The sequence below is a fragment of the Tenrec ecaudatus genome, chromosome 17, assembly GCF_050624435.1.
Source record: "Tenrec ecaudatus isolate mTenEca1 chromosome 17, mTenEca1.hap1, whole genome shotgun sequence".
NCBI lineage: Eukaryota > Metazoa > Chordata > Mammalia > Afrosoricida > Tenrecidae > Tenrec > Tenrec ecaudatus.
Window position 1 is genome coordinate 61,580,142 of NC_134546.1, and position 14,647 is coordinate 61,594,788.

Here is a 14,647-nt window from a genome sequence, read left to right on the forward strand (position 1 = left end):
TAGCAGTCTGCTTCTGTGAAGATGTTTAGCCCCGGAAACCCTATGAGGCAGTTCGACTCTGTCCTGTGGGGTGAGCATGAGTCAGAATCAATTTGATGGAAATAGGTTTCGCTTTTTCGTTGGTTTGGTTTTTAGTTTACTTGTCTCGAGCCAAGCAGGGTGTGCCAGGGCTTGGGAAGATCCTGGCAAACCATAGATGACACACCTCTGCTCTCATGGGGGAAGAAATAGCAATTCAACATACAGTGGTACCACATGAAATTGCCTGTGCTTTGGGGGCCATGGGGCACTACAAGAGGTCATGTAAATGAGCTGGACAGCTGGGGGCTTGGAGACATATGGATGGGGTTCTGAGGAGAAGCAGGTGGGCAGATGAGAAGAGACGATGGTCAGGTGAGGCGGGTGAGGAGAGCACCCCAGCAGAGGGAGCAGCATGCACAAAGATTCCATGGTAGGCGTGGGTCTCTCTCACTCACTCACTCACTCACTCACTCACTCACTCACTCACTCACTCACTCACTCACTCACTCACTGCCGTCCCGCTGATACCAACCCCTACTGACCCCGTAGGACACGGTAGACCTGCACCTGGGGCTTTCCGAGACTGTGGCTCTTCATGAGAGGAAAGCCTTTGAGCTGTATGAGATTAGCTGTTGATTTTGAACTTCTGACTTGGGGGTTAGCAGCCCGATGTGTAAGCAGCATGTCGCCAGGGCTGCTTGGGACCGAGCCTGGCCTTGGAACACTGAAGAAGGTGGTATGGCCCGAGCTGGCCGGTGAGCGGGCAGGCCAGGCAGGGTCTCGAAGCCCTGATGGTGACACCGCTCGAAAGCAGGATGTGCTGTCGAGGGTGTGGCTGCTGGCCCGCACACATTCATGACTGACCACATTTCAGGACCAACGGGGAAAAATCGACCTGGGAGCCCTGCTGGGAGGCAGCTAGCTGCCTGAGTTCAGAGCAGAGATGATGGTGTCAGGCGCCAGGGTCTTTGGGGACTGGACACCGACCAGACCTGTCCTCACCAGCCCTGGGAGGGGGGCACCCGAGAACAAGCAGGCAGCCAGCAGGGGCAGGACACCTCCGCTTTGCCCTCGTGAGGACCTCTTTGGCTTAGCTTAGGCATTTTTACAAAATGGTGGGAGGTGGGGGGCAGGGGGGAAGTAGGGAGGCAAGTTCTCTTATTTCTGGGCCTTTTTCCCATTATTTTGTGGGAAAGTGCCCTGCAGCTATCTGCACAGATTGTCAGATTGTCTGGCAGAAACCCCAGTCCGGGCCCTTTGGGGAGAAGAAATGCATAAATCAGCCAGTGGGATGGAGCCAGGAAGGTCTGCTATTGATGGGGAGGCAGGAGGGAGGTGGGGGTGAGGGCCGTGGGTTCCTCCAGACCTCTGGGGAGCACAGACTGGAAGAGGGCAGGATGCCACGATGCAGCACCCCTGACATGCCAGGCAGAAGGCAGGCTCAGGAGCATCATGTCTGGAGGCAAAATCGCCCAGCCAGGAGCCAAGAAATAATAAGATAGGTCGGATTGAGTGACTGAGTCAGCAGTGGGGTTGCTCTTGGTACAGGCCCAGCCTGGAAATTATAGGCCTGGCTTGCAGGTTCCGGGACAGCTACTGGAATCAGGGGCTTGCTGGTGCTTGTGGTCGGCCGCCACATGGCCCTGCCTCGCCTTCTCAGGCCATGGTCACCTCCACTGGGGGAGGGGTGCTTGCCCACAGCCAGACTCGACCATGTGCCCGTGATGGTCCACTAGTGGTGTCCAGGAGTCAAGGACCGCCCCATCCACTGCAGAGTTGGGCCGGGTCTTGCTTCAGGGTCTATCTGTAAGGTGAGAACAGTGAATTCTAAGTTCCCCTCACCGAGGTTACGAAAATACAGATTTTTCAGGGCTGCTATCGTGGTACAAAGGAGAGCGGACATGGCTTTCTAATCCTCATGCTGCCATGGATTGGAAAATTCACTTAAGAGCCTTCTGCTTTCAGAGCCTCAGCAGCCCCTGGGTGATGCAAGCAATTAAGCACTCTCCCCCAGCACACCCCCAAAAGCCCAACTGCCACCAAGTGGATTCTCACTCCTAGCGGCAGGTTTCTGAGAGATCCCTGTGGAGTACAGCTTACGCCCCAGGGCGCGGGGTTCCCACACGGCAGAATCGCCTCTGCACAATAGATTTGGTTTGGTTTTAGAGACTCAGTTCTCCAAGCCAGCACCATCTGCTCTGGCTCACTAGTCTATTGCAAGGACTGCTGGGTAACACGGTGAACAAGGTAGAACGCCATGGCTACCTTCCACAGACAAGCCCTGCTACATTCCATGTGTACCTTGCGACAGGGACGTGGGGGGGAAGGAAGGCTAACCCCATTTTAGGGACCAGAATGCTGAGGCCTCAGGAAGTTCATTGTCTCAGTCAAGAGCAAGTCAATGGCTGAGCCTGCATGGAGCTCTGCCCACCAAGACCAAGACTAAAGCTGCCCTCCCCCCCACCCCCCCACCACCACCACCAGCAGCTGCCTGTGGCCTCCTCTGGGAACCAGTTTGCCTTTAAAGAGCCTTGGTCCTGAAACTCAGAACCGGACACAGTTGCCTTGCTAATTTTCAGACCTAAAAGTATGTGAGACAATGACGACGATGACGACGGGGAGTAGGGGTGGGAGTGTCAGCTCATGGAGTCAGAGCAAACAGAACATCCGGGGGTTTTGCCCTCCCCCCACCAAAAAAAAAATCTTTGAGAAACCAGAGTAGCAAGGTGAGGGGTGGGTGTGTTCTTTGCAGAGAACCTAAAGTAGCAGAAATGTGACCTTGCAACCCGGGGACACTGGGACCTCCAGGAGGAAGGGACCAGCAGGGGGTCAGTTCCTGAGCCAGATGGTCCTGGAGTCTCCCCCATTCTCCCCATGATGAAGCTCTTTCCCAAAGGCCTCACAAACTCTGCGTTGTGGGTGAAGGACCCAGGAAGTGGGAGGGGACACTTAGAAATGTCCTTCCCCAGGTTATCGGGAGCCTTTGCCTTGGTGATGCAAAAAGCTTGGGAGGTTGTGGTGCGAGGACCACCCTCACCGCCATCAGGTCCCACCTACCGTCCTACCCCACCCCTCACGTCACCTCAACCCCAGTTTTGTGTTCTAACCTGAAGGGATCTTCCCCACCCAGCTGCCACTTCTGCCCTCCCCGCCCTGAGTTGCTTTATTTGCTCCATGAAGCTTCTCCCAAACTTTCCAACCCACAGTCGTCTCCACCTCGCCTGGCTTAGGAGAACAACAATAAGCATGGATGTTAACGAACAATGAGCAACTAACAGGAACTGCACAGAGGCAAGGCCTGGCAAATTGCTTCCATACAGAAAACCCCGCGAAACCGTTCTGGTCTGCGGACTCCACAGCTACACACACACACAGCAGCATCAATAGACCCAGAGCTCGGCTAAGACCTTGACCCAGAAGACCCAGTGCAGATCCTAGGTGACGGACACTGTGAGATCTAGGCGACGGACACTGTGACATTGTGCAGGCGAGAAGGCTGGAGTCACCTAACAGGCTGGCTGTGTGCTGCCAGGAAGCATGCTCCCATCAGTCCTGCTTCTGGGCTCTGCCGCCCCTCAGCCTCCTCCACCAACCTGTCAATCAGCTGCTTTCCCTCTGTCTCATTGGTTCCAGTTTCCCACGGGTGCTGTGGTTATGTGCCATTGAGCGGCTGAACAATAGGACAGAGTAGAACCACCCCACCCCACTTTCTGGGTTTCCCAAGCTATAATCTTTATGGCAACAAATTGCCATGTCTTTTAGAGCCCCTGAAGGCTTAACCGCCTATTCACAATGACCTATCAGTTCATAACCAGAGATTACTCACCAGGATCCCTTCCCAAGGGCATCCCCCAAACCACGGCCATCCAGATGATTCTGACTCAAAGCAAGCCTACACAGGTCGCCGGGACTAGAAATCCCCACCGGGGCAGGCAGTTGCATCTTTCTCCCCGGGAACAGCTGAAGGGTTTGTGCTGCCAACCTTTCAGTAGCCCCGCCCCTAACCCACGGTGCCTCCAAGAGTCCCCAAACCAAACCAAACTCACTGCCATCAAGTCAACTGGGGCTCGTAGCGGCCCTACAGGGCAGGGTACAACTGTCCCTGTGGGCGTCTGAGACTGTAAACTCTTTATGGAAGTAGAAAGCCTCATCTTTCTCCCACGGAGAGGCTGGTGTTTTCAAACTGCTAAGCTTGCAATTGGTAGCCCAACTCATAACCACCAGGGCTCAACTCCACCGCCAGGGTTCAATTCCACCACCACCCAACTCCACCGCCAGGGCTCCTGGAGTTCAGCCTGTCTAAATAGCTAGACTATTACCTCTCAAGGGAAGCGCAGGTAAGAATGCTTATCTGTTCCATCATTTCACTCTCCCTGGTTCTTGGAGACTCCGGCAGTCAGCTCTCCATAAAGAGCATCCAGCCTCACCTTTCCCAGAGGAGATTGCTGTGAAGAGACACACTCAGGCTCAGCCTGGCCCCTGGGCCAGGAGGCCTCCCTGGTTCTGGAAAGAGAGTGTCTTGGTGGAGTAGCAGAGTAAGTGAGCTGCTTCCACCGGAGGCCTTTCTGGTGAGCTGTGTAGAGAAAGCAGCATTCCCTGACTCTGAGCATTTTCATGTCCGCTAGAGCTGTCCCCCAGGCAAGGTATGGTGCCCGTCTCACCCTAGGGACACTAAAGTCCACCCTGGGTGATCCCCATAGAGGTGGTTGTCAGCTCCGGCTGCCTTGAGGAAACTTCCCACGAACTTAAGTCAGGGCAGACGTTAAGAGACAGGATGGCTCTCCAGAGCTCTGGAGACGCTGGAGTGTGCGGGTCTGATAGGGCAGGGCTGGCCAGTCACAGGAGAGTGAAGCAAAGTCCCCACAGCAGCCCTGGCAGTGCCCAGGAGTGCAGGGAGAGGTAGCCCTTGGGGATGAACTTGCAGTATGTCGATTCGATTAACAAAGTCATGCCATTCCATCGCTAGCCATTCACTGATGGAGTCAGCAGGCATGCTTGCACCAGGTATCGTTCTAAAGGCCAGGATTGGTTGGTGAGCCGAGCAGGTAGGTGTCCACTGAATTTATCACACTCCATCATTTCTTTTGGTGGGTGCCTGGGTCTGACCTGCTGCCATCTCTTCTGACCGCTGCTGCCCTTGCAGGGCTCTGGACTGTCCAGGACTCGTGGTGGCTCGGTGCTCTTGAGTCAGCTCTGACTCATAGCGACCCACGCACACCAGAGCAAAACGTGGCGTGGGCCTCACGACTGTTCTATTTGAGCCTCTGTGTCGCTCCGTCTCACTGCCCCTCTACTTTACTAAGCACGCTGTCCTTTTCCAAGGGCAGGGAAGATGACGTGTCTAAGGAACATTGTAGTTGTCCTTCTGCTGAGACAGGTTTGTTTTTGTTGGCAGTCCACGAGAGTTCCCATGTTCTTCACCAGTACCATCAGCCACATCCATGGATTCTTCGGCTTTCCTTATTCAACATGCAACTTTGACATGCACATGAAGACATTGCAAATGCCACGGTCTGGCTCACAGAAGAGTCACAGGGAGGAGACGAGCCAGTCAGGGTACAGTGTAGCAAGGATGAAACATACAACTTTCCTCTAGTTCCTAAATGTTTTATCGCCCCACCACCACCCGCACTCACTATCATGATCCCAATTCTACCTTGCAAGTCTGGCTAGACCAGAGGATGTACACTGGTACAGATAGGAACTGCAAACAAAGGGAATCCAGGACAGATGATCCCTTCAGGACCAGATGTGTGAGTGGCAACACCTGTAGGGTAGAGGGAAAGTAGGGTGGAAAGGGGGAACTGATTACAAGGATCTACATATAACCTCCTCCCTGGGGGATGGACAACAGAAAAGTGGGTGAAGGGAGATGTGACAAAGTAATAATAATTTATAAATTATCAAGGGTTTATGGGGAAGGTGGGGCAGGGAGGAAAGGGAAAAATGAGGAGCTGATACCAAGGGCTCAAGTAGAAAGAAAATGTTTTGAGAATGATGAGGGCAACAAATGTGCTTGACACAATGGATAGATGGATGGCTTGTGATAAGAGTTGTACAAGCCCCCAATAAAATAATTTTTTAAAAGAAATATTTGTTCTATCCTGAGGCTATAAAATATTCTTCCACATTATCTTCCAACAGTCTAATAGCCTTTTATTTTGTTCTTCAGCTTTCATCCCATTTGGAATTTATTTTTGTGTATCTTGTAAGGTAGGGATCTATTTTCTTTCTTTCTTTCTTTTTTTCCCATGTGGATAAACGATTGTTCCCATACTACAGATTTGCAAAGTCTGTTCTGTCTTAAATTGCATTTCTCCACATGTGAGCATCTCACTCTGGATTTTCTCTTCATCTCATCCTTGTGTTAATCCCATTCTACCTTAACTATCATGTAGTTATGATAAATCTGTCTTTGTTATGCTAATTTACTATGGTTGGTGGATACTTTCTATTGTTTGTAATCAGAGTGCTTGGCCTTTTGTTCTTCCATATACTATTTAGAATCAGCTTACTAAATTGTAAAATAAAAATTAAGTACTATATGGATTTGATTGAATTTGCAAATTAGGAAGAACTGGCTTCAGGATGGTATAGTCTTCCTATCCTAGAGCACACAGGAACCGGGCAGGACAAATGGTTTGCACTTGAGTTCTAACGTAGAGGTGGGCGGTATGAATGCATCCTGTGGTGCTACCCAAGAAAGGCCTGGGAGTCTGTCTGCCAAGCTGGCAGCTCAGAGAAGCTTCACACAGTTCAGTTCTGCCACACATGGGTCTCTGTCCGTTAGAATTGGCTCATGGACAGCTTTGCTTTTGATGAGTCTTGTTTGGTTAAAGAGCATGATCTATGTCTCCATTTATTTAGATCTTCTTCAAATGTCTTTCAGTAAAATTTTATACGTCTACTCAAAAAGTTGGCCCATCTTTGTTAGATTTATTCCTAGGTCCTTTCAGATTCTTTTGAAATTGTTGTTGACAGATATGTCAAGCCCTCTGTAGCTTTACTTATGCATATTTTTATCTTTTGTTGACCTCCTTCTTATGGTGTATATATGTATTTGAGTGTATATGTGTGTACACATATGTATTTAATGGTTTATTGTGAATTGGGTGAAAGTCTACAGAGCAGATCTTCATTTAACATTCAAAAGTTCGTGGGCTTTTTGGTTCCTCCCTTGCAGTCCCTTCAAAGTACCATCATTTATCCCGCTCCCTCCTGGTGCTTCCTGTGTTCATACTCCATTCCTTATCCTCTATACCAGCGGTTCTTAACCTGTGGGTCATGACCCCTTTGGGGGTCTAACAACCTTTTCACAGCAGTCACCCAATTCCTAACAGTAGCCAAAACGGCAGTGATGAAGTAGCAACGAAAATAATTTTATGCTTGGGGGCGTCACCACTACATGAGGAACTGTATTGAAGGGTCACGGCACGAGGAAGGTTGAGAACCACGGCCTACACTTTGCCCTTGGATAAATGTTGCCCTTTTGATCTTAAGTAGTTGATTATTCTAGTATGAGTGTACGTTCAGCTCCAGACCTGAAGGGTGATGAAGGGGCATCGTCATGGGGATTCTAGCAGTCTCTGTACAACTAGTACCCCTGGTCTCTTTCTTGAGTTTGTTCTACATTTCTCTCCCACTCGAGCCACTTCTAATGGGATACTTTTTGGAGGTAACAGTAGCTGGGCACCATCTAGTTTTTCTGGTCCCAGTGTTGTAGAGGCTGATATGGACGTGGTACATTTAGTTCAATGAACTGTGTCTTTTGATTTATAACATTATTTGCTCCAGATGGAGAGAGACCAATTGATGAGCCTTATATGACTTATTTCACTAGCTTCTAAACCCCTGTTGCTACTCACCCAGGTAGGATATAGAACTCTGTGACACCAGCTGACTGGGGGGTCCCTTGAGATTGCCGTCCTAATCTCCCAGGTCCAGTGACTTGTTTCCTCAAAGTGTTTGTTTATATTTTCATAACTCCCCCCGTATGCTCTACCACATTCCTGGAAATTATACATTTGGAGCAAAGTCAAAAACACACACAGATCTTCTGCCAAATAGCTATCTTCTTAATGGGTGTTCCCCAGTTCCCCCTCCCATACCTCTTCAACCTGCATGTGTCCACAGGAATCTACTTGTACATCTCCAGTGTTGCTGTATTGGACATATAACAACTTTTGCTGCTGTTGCTGCTGCCTCTAATTCTTGCAAACCTTCCTTCTATAATGTTTTGCTAATCTCCCTTTTATTATATACTGCCTTCCCCTTCACCCAAGCAAATATGTGGGAGGGGAAGGTAGATTACTACACTCAAACCAAATTCCCTGCCATTGAGCTGATGCTGACTCACAGTGACCCCATAGGACAGGGTAGAACTGGCCCCTGTGAGTTTCTGAGACTAACTCTTTATAGGAGTAGAAAGCCCCATCATTCTGCCCTGGAGCAGCTGGTGTTTCAAACTGCTGACCTTCGGGACCACAGCCCAGCACATAATCACTACACCACCTAGAGGGAAACTATTTTTTGCGGCTGCTATTTTTGTATTTGGAAGTCCTTTAAAAATGTATTGATGTATCACACACATTAGAAAAGTGCATATAACATAAACGAATAGCTCACGGGAGCATCACAAACCAAACATGCTCATTTAAACAGTACCGAAATCAAGAAACAGACCACTGACAGCTTTCTCAAGAGCACTCTTGTGCCCTATCACAGTCAACACCTCCCAAGGTAAGTAAGACCCCAACATATAACAGTCCTGGTTATTTGGATTTTTTTGAATGTCATTCAAATTAAATGTGTATCACGTGCTCTATGGGGGGTCTGACTTTTCACTTGCATTGTCCTGGGGAGATGTATTTATAGCGCCAGGAGTCCTCATACCTCACACACTCTCACGGCAGCATAGTGCAGATCTGTGCAATATGAGAGCATAGTGTGCTTCATTTACCTGCGCTCCAACCTCCGCATTTGGTCATTTCTACTCGGGTCTGTTATGGATGGGGTAGGTAAAACCTAGTGTGTCTTGTGAGAACATCATCTAGAGCGAAGCTAACAAATCATAGGGCACCCAGGTGGTCACCTTGTGCAGAGACTGTCCAATGGCGGTCCAAAGTGCCTGCACCAATTTACATCCTCACCAACCGCGGAAGAGGAGACAGCTCTGGTGGCTTCTCATCCTTGCCAACAGTTGCTTTTTTCTCTCTCTTTCATTTTACCGTTCTCATGGGGGTGAAGGTGTCCTTGGGTGTTTTATTTTTTTAAGTATTTCTTGAAATATAACTTATACACAATCTAGTTCATCTGTTTTAAGCGTACAATTTACTGGCTTTTAGTAGATGGCCATTGGTTCCAGAGTGTTCTCTTACATTTCTGCTTTGCTCAGAGACTTTATCATACAGGGATAAAGATGTTTGCCAAACACGTTTCTAGCTTATGAGCTCTTCTTATGCGTTTCTAACTCGCGAGTGATTGGTCATGTGAGATGATGCCAATCCATAGTGGCCGTAAGAACAACAGAACAGACTATTTACAGGTTCTGCACCATCTTCATGATAGTTGATATATCCGAGGTAATCGTTTGGGCTCTTAGGTTCATCCATCCATCTCATCGGGGGTTCCCCCATTATTGCCCACCCTCTGCTTGTCTAGCAAGCAGTCTTCCCTGGTGACATATGCAAAGTAAGTGTGTTAGTCCGGGTAGAGTAGAGAAACAAATCCAGAGACATCCCTACGTCAGTAAGAGAGAACTTTATATCACAGAGCAATCGTACATGAAGAAAACATCCCAGCCAGCCCAGTCCAGATCAAGTCCTTAAGTCCAATATTACCCCAAATATTGATAGTAGTCCATAAATTCCTCTTTAGACACAGAATTCAGGAAGATCACAGGCCAGCAGGCGGAAAATCTTGTGGATCCAGTGGTGTGAAGCATCTCAGCATTGGCTGGGTCTCCACATGGCTTCTCCAGTTCCAGGGCTCTGGCTGCATCCATGTAGCTCCATGTGTCTTGTCAACAGGAAGATGAACCAGAGAGAGGCTCCTACCTCCAGGGAAGAATACAGGAGTTCCCTGAATCCTCAGGAGAAGGCCATGTCCACACAGAGGCCTCATTGGCTATGACCTGATTGACAGGCTAGACTCCACCCCTTCTCAAGTTGACAGGAGATGAAGTCACTGGCACAGAAAGCAAACCAAGGTCTCATCATCCCCACACCTAGAGACATTCTGGTTTTCCGAAGACTGGCTCCGGAGTGTTCCTAACAGAAAGCTTGAAGTTGGGCGAGTGGTCTTGAGAAAAAAGGAGAATATAGAAAAAGTAGGGTTCAGGAGGACCAAAGAAACATTCTCAAGCGTGAACGTATGCAATGGCACTTTACTAAAAGCTGAGTTTCTTTTTATACCCCATTTCTTGGCTTCTAACATATTCTTCTGTGATAACAGCCAAGTCCAAAGACACCTGGATTTTGCAGACACTTTCTTGTAAGTCAAGGTTAAGCAAAATAGTCTGTTCTATCATATCTTGACAAAGACACACTTTGTAAGTCAAGGTTAAGCAAAATAGTTTGTTCTATCATATCTTAACAGTTCCAAGAAGCCAAGTTATATTTCTAAATACCAAAGTTCATTTAACCCCAAGTGAACTTTTTAAACTAAAAGTGAAGTCCCACTCTTTTTACCCATTAGGCCAGTTAGGATAGGGTTTTCACCCTCTCCATTCCCTAAGACCATGGGGAAGAAATGGGAAATCACCCTACACTGGTTGTATTCCTTTGACTCTTGTGAATTAAACCAACTGATTTTTGACTGCTAATAAAAGTCTGATTTTTAGAACAAATTCCAGAATATTAAAGTTTATAATCATCTTTCATTGGTAACCAGATTTTATGGACTACTGTTTTGCTAAGGATTTTTTTCTTTTCTTTTCCAATTCTTTTTTACATCATATATTGGGGGCTCGTACAACTCTTATCACAATGCATCCATCCATCCGTTGTGTCAAGCACATTTGTACATTTGTTGCCATCATTATTCTCAAGACATTTGCTTTTGATTTGAGCCCTTGATATCAGCTCCTCATTTTTCCCCTCCCTCCCTTGGCAATTTAAAATTATCATTATTTTGTCATGTTTTACACTGAGCGATGTCTCCCTTCACCCACTTTTCTGTTGTCCGTCACCCAAGGAGGGGATTATATGTAGATTATTGTGATCGGTTTCCCCTCTCTCCCCACACCTTTCCCTAATTAAGGAGACCAGATTTTAACATTGGTAAAGCAGGACACCAGCGGGACACCATTGATAAAACTCATATCCTGGTGAAATAGCCCCATGGCAGCCACAAACCGTGTACCCTAGCTTGTCGTTCATTCTTTCCAAAAATCAGGACTTTTTTAAAACGCTGCGGGACACGGGAAAAATTGTTAAAAATCAGGACTGTCCCACCAAAAGTGGGGCATCTGGTCACGGACTACTCTCTTTATTGGTCCTGAGGGGTTTATTTGTCCTGGATTCCCTGGGTTTCCAGCTCAGATCTGTACCTGTGTACATCTTCTGGTCTAGACAGATTTGTAAGGTAGAATTGGGACAATAATAGTGGGGGGAGGAAGCATTTAGGAACTAGAGGAAAGTTGTGTGTTTCATCAGTGCTATACTGCATCCTGAGTGGCTTGTCTCCTCCCTGCGACCCTTCTGTAAGGGGATTTCCAGTTGTCTACAGATGGACATTGGGCCTACACGCCACATTCTCTCTCATTCACAATGATATGATTTTTTTGGTCTTTGATGCCTGATACCTGATCCTATTGACACCTTGTCATCACACAGGCTGGTGTGCTTCCTCCGTATGCACTTTGTTGCTCCTCAGCCAGATGGTGTTTCTTTATCGTCAAGCCTTTAAGACCCCAGATTTATCTTTTGATAGCCGGGCACCATCAGCTTTCTTCACCACATTTTCTTATGCACCCACTGTCTTTAGTGATCGTGTTGGGAAGGTGAGCATCATGGAATGCCAGGTTATTATAACAAAGTGTTCTTGAATTGAGGGAATACTTGAGTAGAGGCCCAATGTCCGTCTGCTACCTTAATACTAAACCTATAAATATATGCACATAAATCTATTTCCCTATCCTCATATATAAATATATAGAGATGGACATTGGGCCTCTACTCAATTTTAGATCACTTGTTGTTCCCTTGTCCCTAGGTTCTTTAATACCCACTTCCTTTCCTCAGTCTCCCCTTCACCCATGTGCCCTGAGAACTGTTGGTCCCATTGTTTTATCCTCCAGATTGTTTACTCCACCTATCTTATCTAGATAGACCTGCAGAGATAATGATATGCACAAAAACAAGACAGAGCAAAACAAACAAAAGAAAATAAAACAACAACAAAAAACCAACAACATAAAAAGAAAAGCCTATAAATAGTTCAAGGTCTGTTTGTTGACCTGTAGGCGTGTTTTCTGGTCAGATCTGATGGGGTGCCACGCCCTGGGCCCAAAGTCTATTTTTGGTATTCCCTGGGGACTTCATTGCTCTGCTCCCTTGCTGTTCTGTTGCACACCCTTAGTGTTTTGCCTTAGTGTGGTGGGGTCAGATCTAGCACAATCCCTCGCTGTGTCTTCAGTGTTGTCCCCACAAGGGTCAGTGAGGGATGTTGTGTCTCCTAGTGGGGCCAGCTCTATGATCCGCTCTGTGCATTGGCTGCTCTGAGCAGGAATATCATCCTCAGGGCTTGGTGGTCCAGGATGTGCTCCACTCTCTTTGCTCCCCCTTCATTTGTTCCTGTGTGCTCTGATCAGACATGTTCCTCTCCCTGAGGTGTAGCTTCAGTGCTGTCCTCTGAAGTAAATTCTTCTGCAAGGGCAGGGGCGGTGTCTGTCCACATAGTTGGGATTGGGGCCGGCCCCTCAGACCTCTCTATTGGTTGCCTGCTTCATGCCTCTATGTTGCATTCACATCTTGGCACATCGGATTGAAGTCTGGTCCCTCTTTCCCTGTGGAGATATAAACAACACCCTCACATTGGGTGGGTTAGTGGGTCTTCCCAGGTCTTCCTCCCCAACCTCCTTTTTAGTTGACTACCATATGTATCCCTAGATTTGGTCTGACCCCTGAAATACTCCCTGGACTTTCCCCCAAGTATGTATGTATGAGAATATTCAAATTTACTATTTCTTCTGACACCTTAAAAACTTTGTCCAATCCTCTTAAGTTTTCTATCTTATTTACATAGCTAATATAACCTAATACCGTCAGGTTGATTCTGACTCATAGTGACTCTAAAAGACAGAGTGAAACTGCTCGCCAGGGTTTCTAAGAGCGGACATCTTGATGGGAGCTGGCTGCTTCATCCTTCTCTTAAAAGGTGGCTAATAGGTTTGAACTGCTGATCATGCAGTTAGCAGCCCAAGCATAACTCACCAGGCCGCCAGGCCTCCAATATATGCATAAAGCAGTTTATAAGCAGCTCTTGTTTGGGGAGATCTGTAGAGTCTATCATGATGCCTACATATTTGCTTCTGGTATTAGAATTTTGGGTGGCAGAGTAGTTATGAGTTGGGCTGCTAACCATAAGGTCAGTAGTTCAAAACCACCAGCTTCTCTGCAGAAAGTCCAGGCTTTCTGATCCCCTAAAGAACTACAGTCTCAGAAACTCACAAAGACAATTCTACCCTGTTCTGTAGGGTCGCTGTGAGTTGGGATCGACTCGGTGGCAGTGAGTATTTTGGAATCTTACTGAAGGGTGCCTTGGTGGAGTAGTGGGTACATGTTGGGCTGCTCAGTGCAAGGTCAGCAGTTCAAAACCAGGAGCTTCTCTGTGGGAGGAGTGGCACAGCTTATTTTTCAGTTGTTTAATGAACTGAGGGGTTTTTTATACATAACCTTTTACATTTTTATTTCTAACTTGACTGTATTTAGAAAACACAATACCAATTCCTTGAAACTGACTCAGATGAGTTTTGTGGCCACGAACATTTTCACAAATATTCCCCATGTGTGCCTGCAGCTTCCTGCCTTCTCGAATTGTTGGCTGCGGTACCTGTTCTATTTAGATCCATTAAATCAAAACTTGCTTCTCATGCTGGTACATATTTAAAACATTTTTCTTGCTCTATTGATACTGAAAGAAATGAACTCAAGACCCATCACCACAAGGGTGGATTTTTCTATTTTTCACTGAAGATATGTGGAAAAATTATTATGAGAATCTATTAATATCTGCAGACAAATTTGGAACTTTCATATTTTCTTGGTGATTTTTTTCTTTTTATCATCGTATGCTGTCCTTCTTAAACTCTAAAATATACTCTGGTCTTAACGTTCCTATTTGTCTTATATTAATATAATTGCTGTGAATTAAAATAGACTCAAGAGCAGTGAGAATTTGGAGTGTTTTAGGGAGCTGGGTGTGTTTGTGCTTGTGTTTGACTTAATTGAATAAGTATTTCGCACATATTTTGGTTAATATTTGCCTCATCTATCTTTTTCCTTTGCTTTAGGTAAGTCTCGGGTACTTAGCATATGATTGGCATCTTCCTTTTTAATCTAGTCTGACAATCTTTCTCTTTTCGCTCTCTTGTTCCCTTACATTTGTTGTGATTACTAATGCCCTT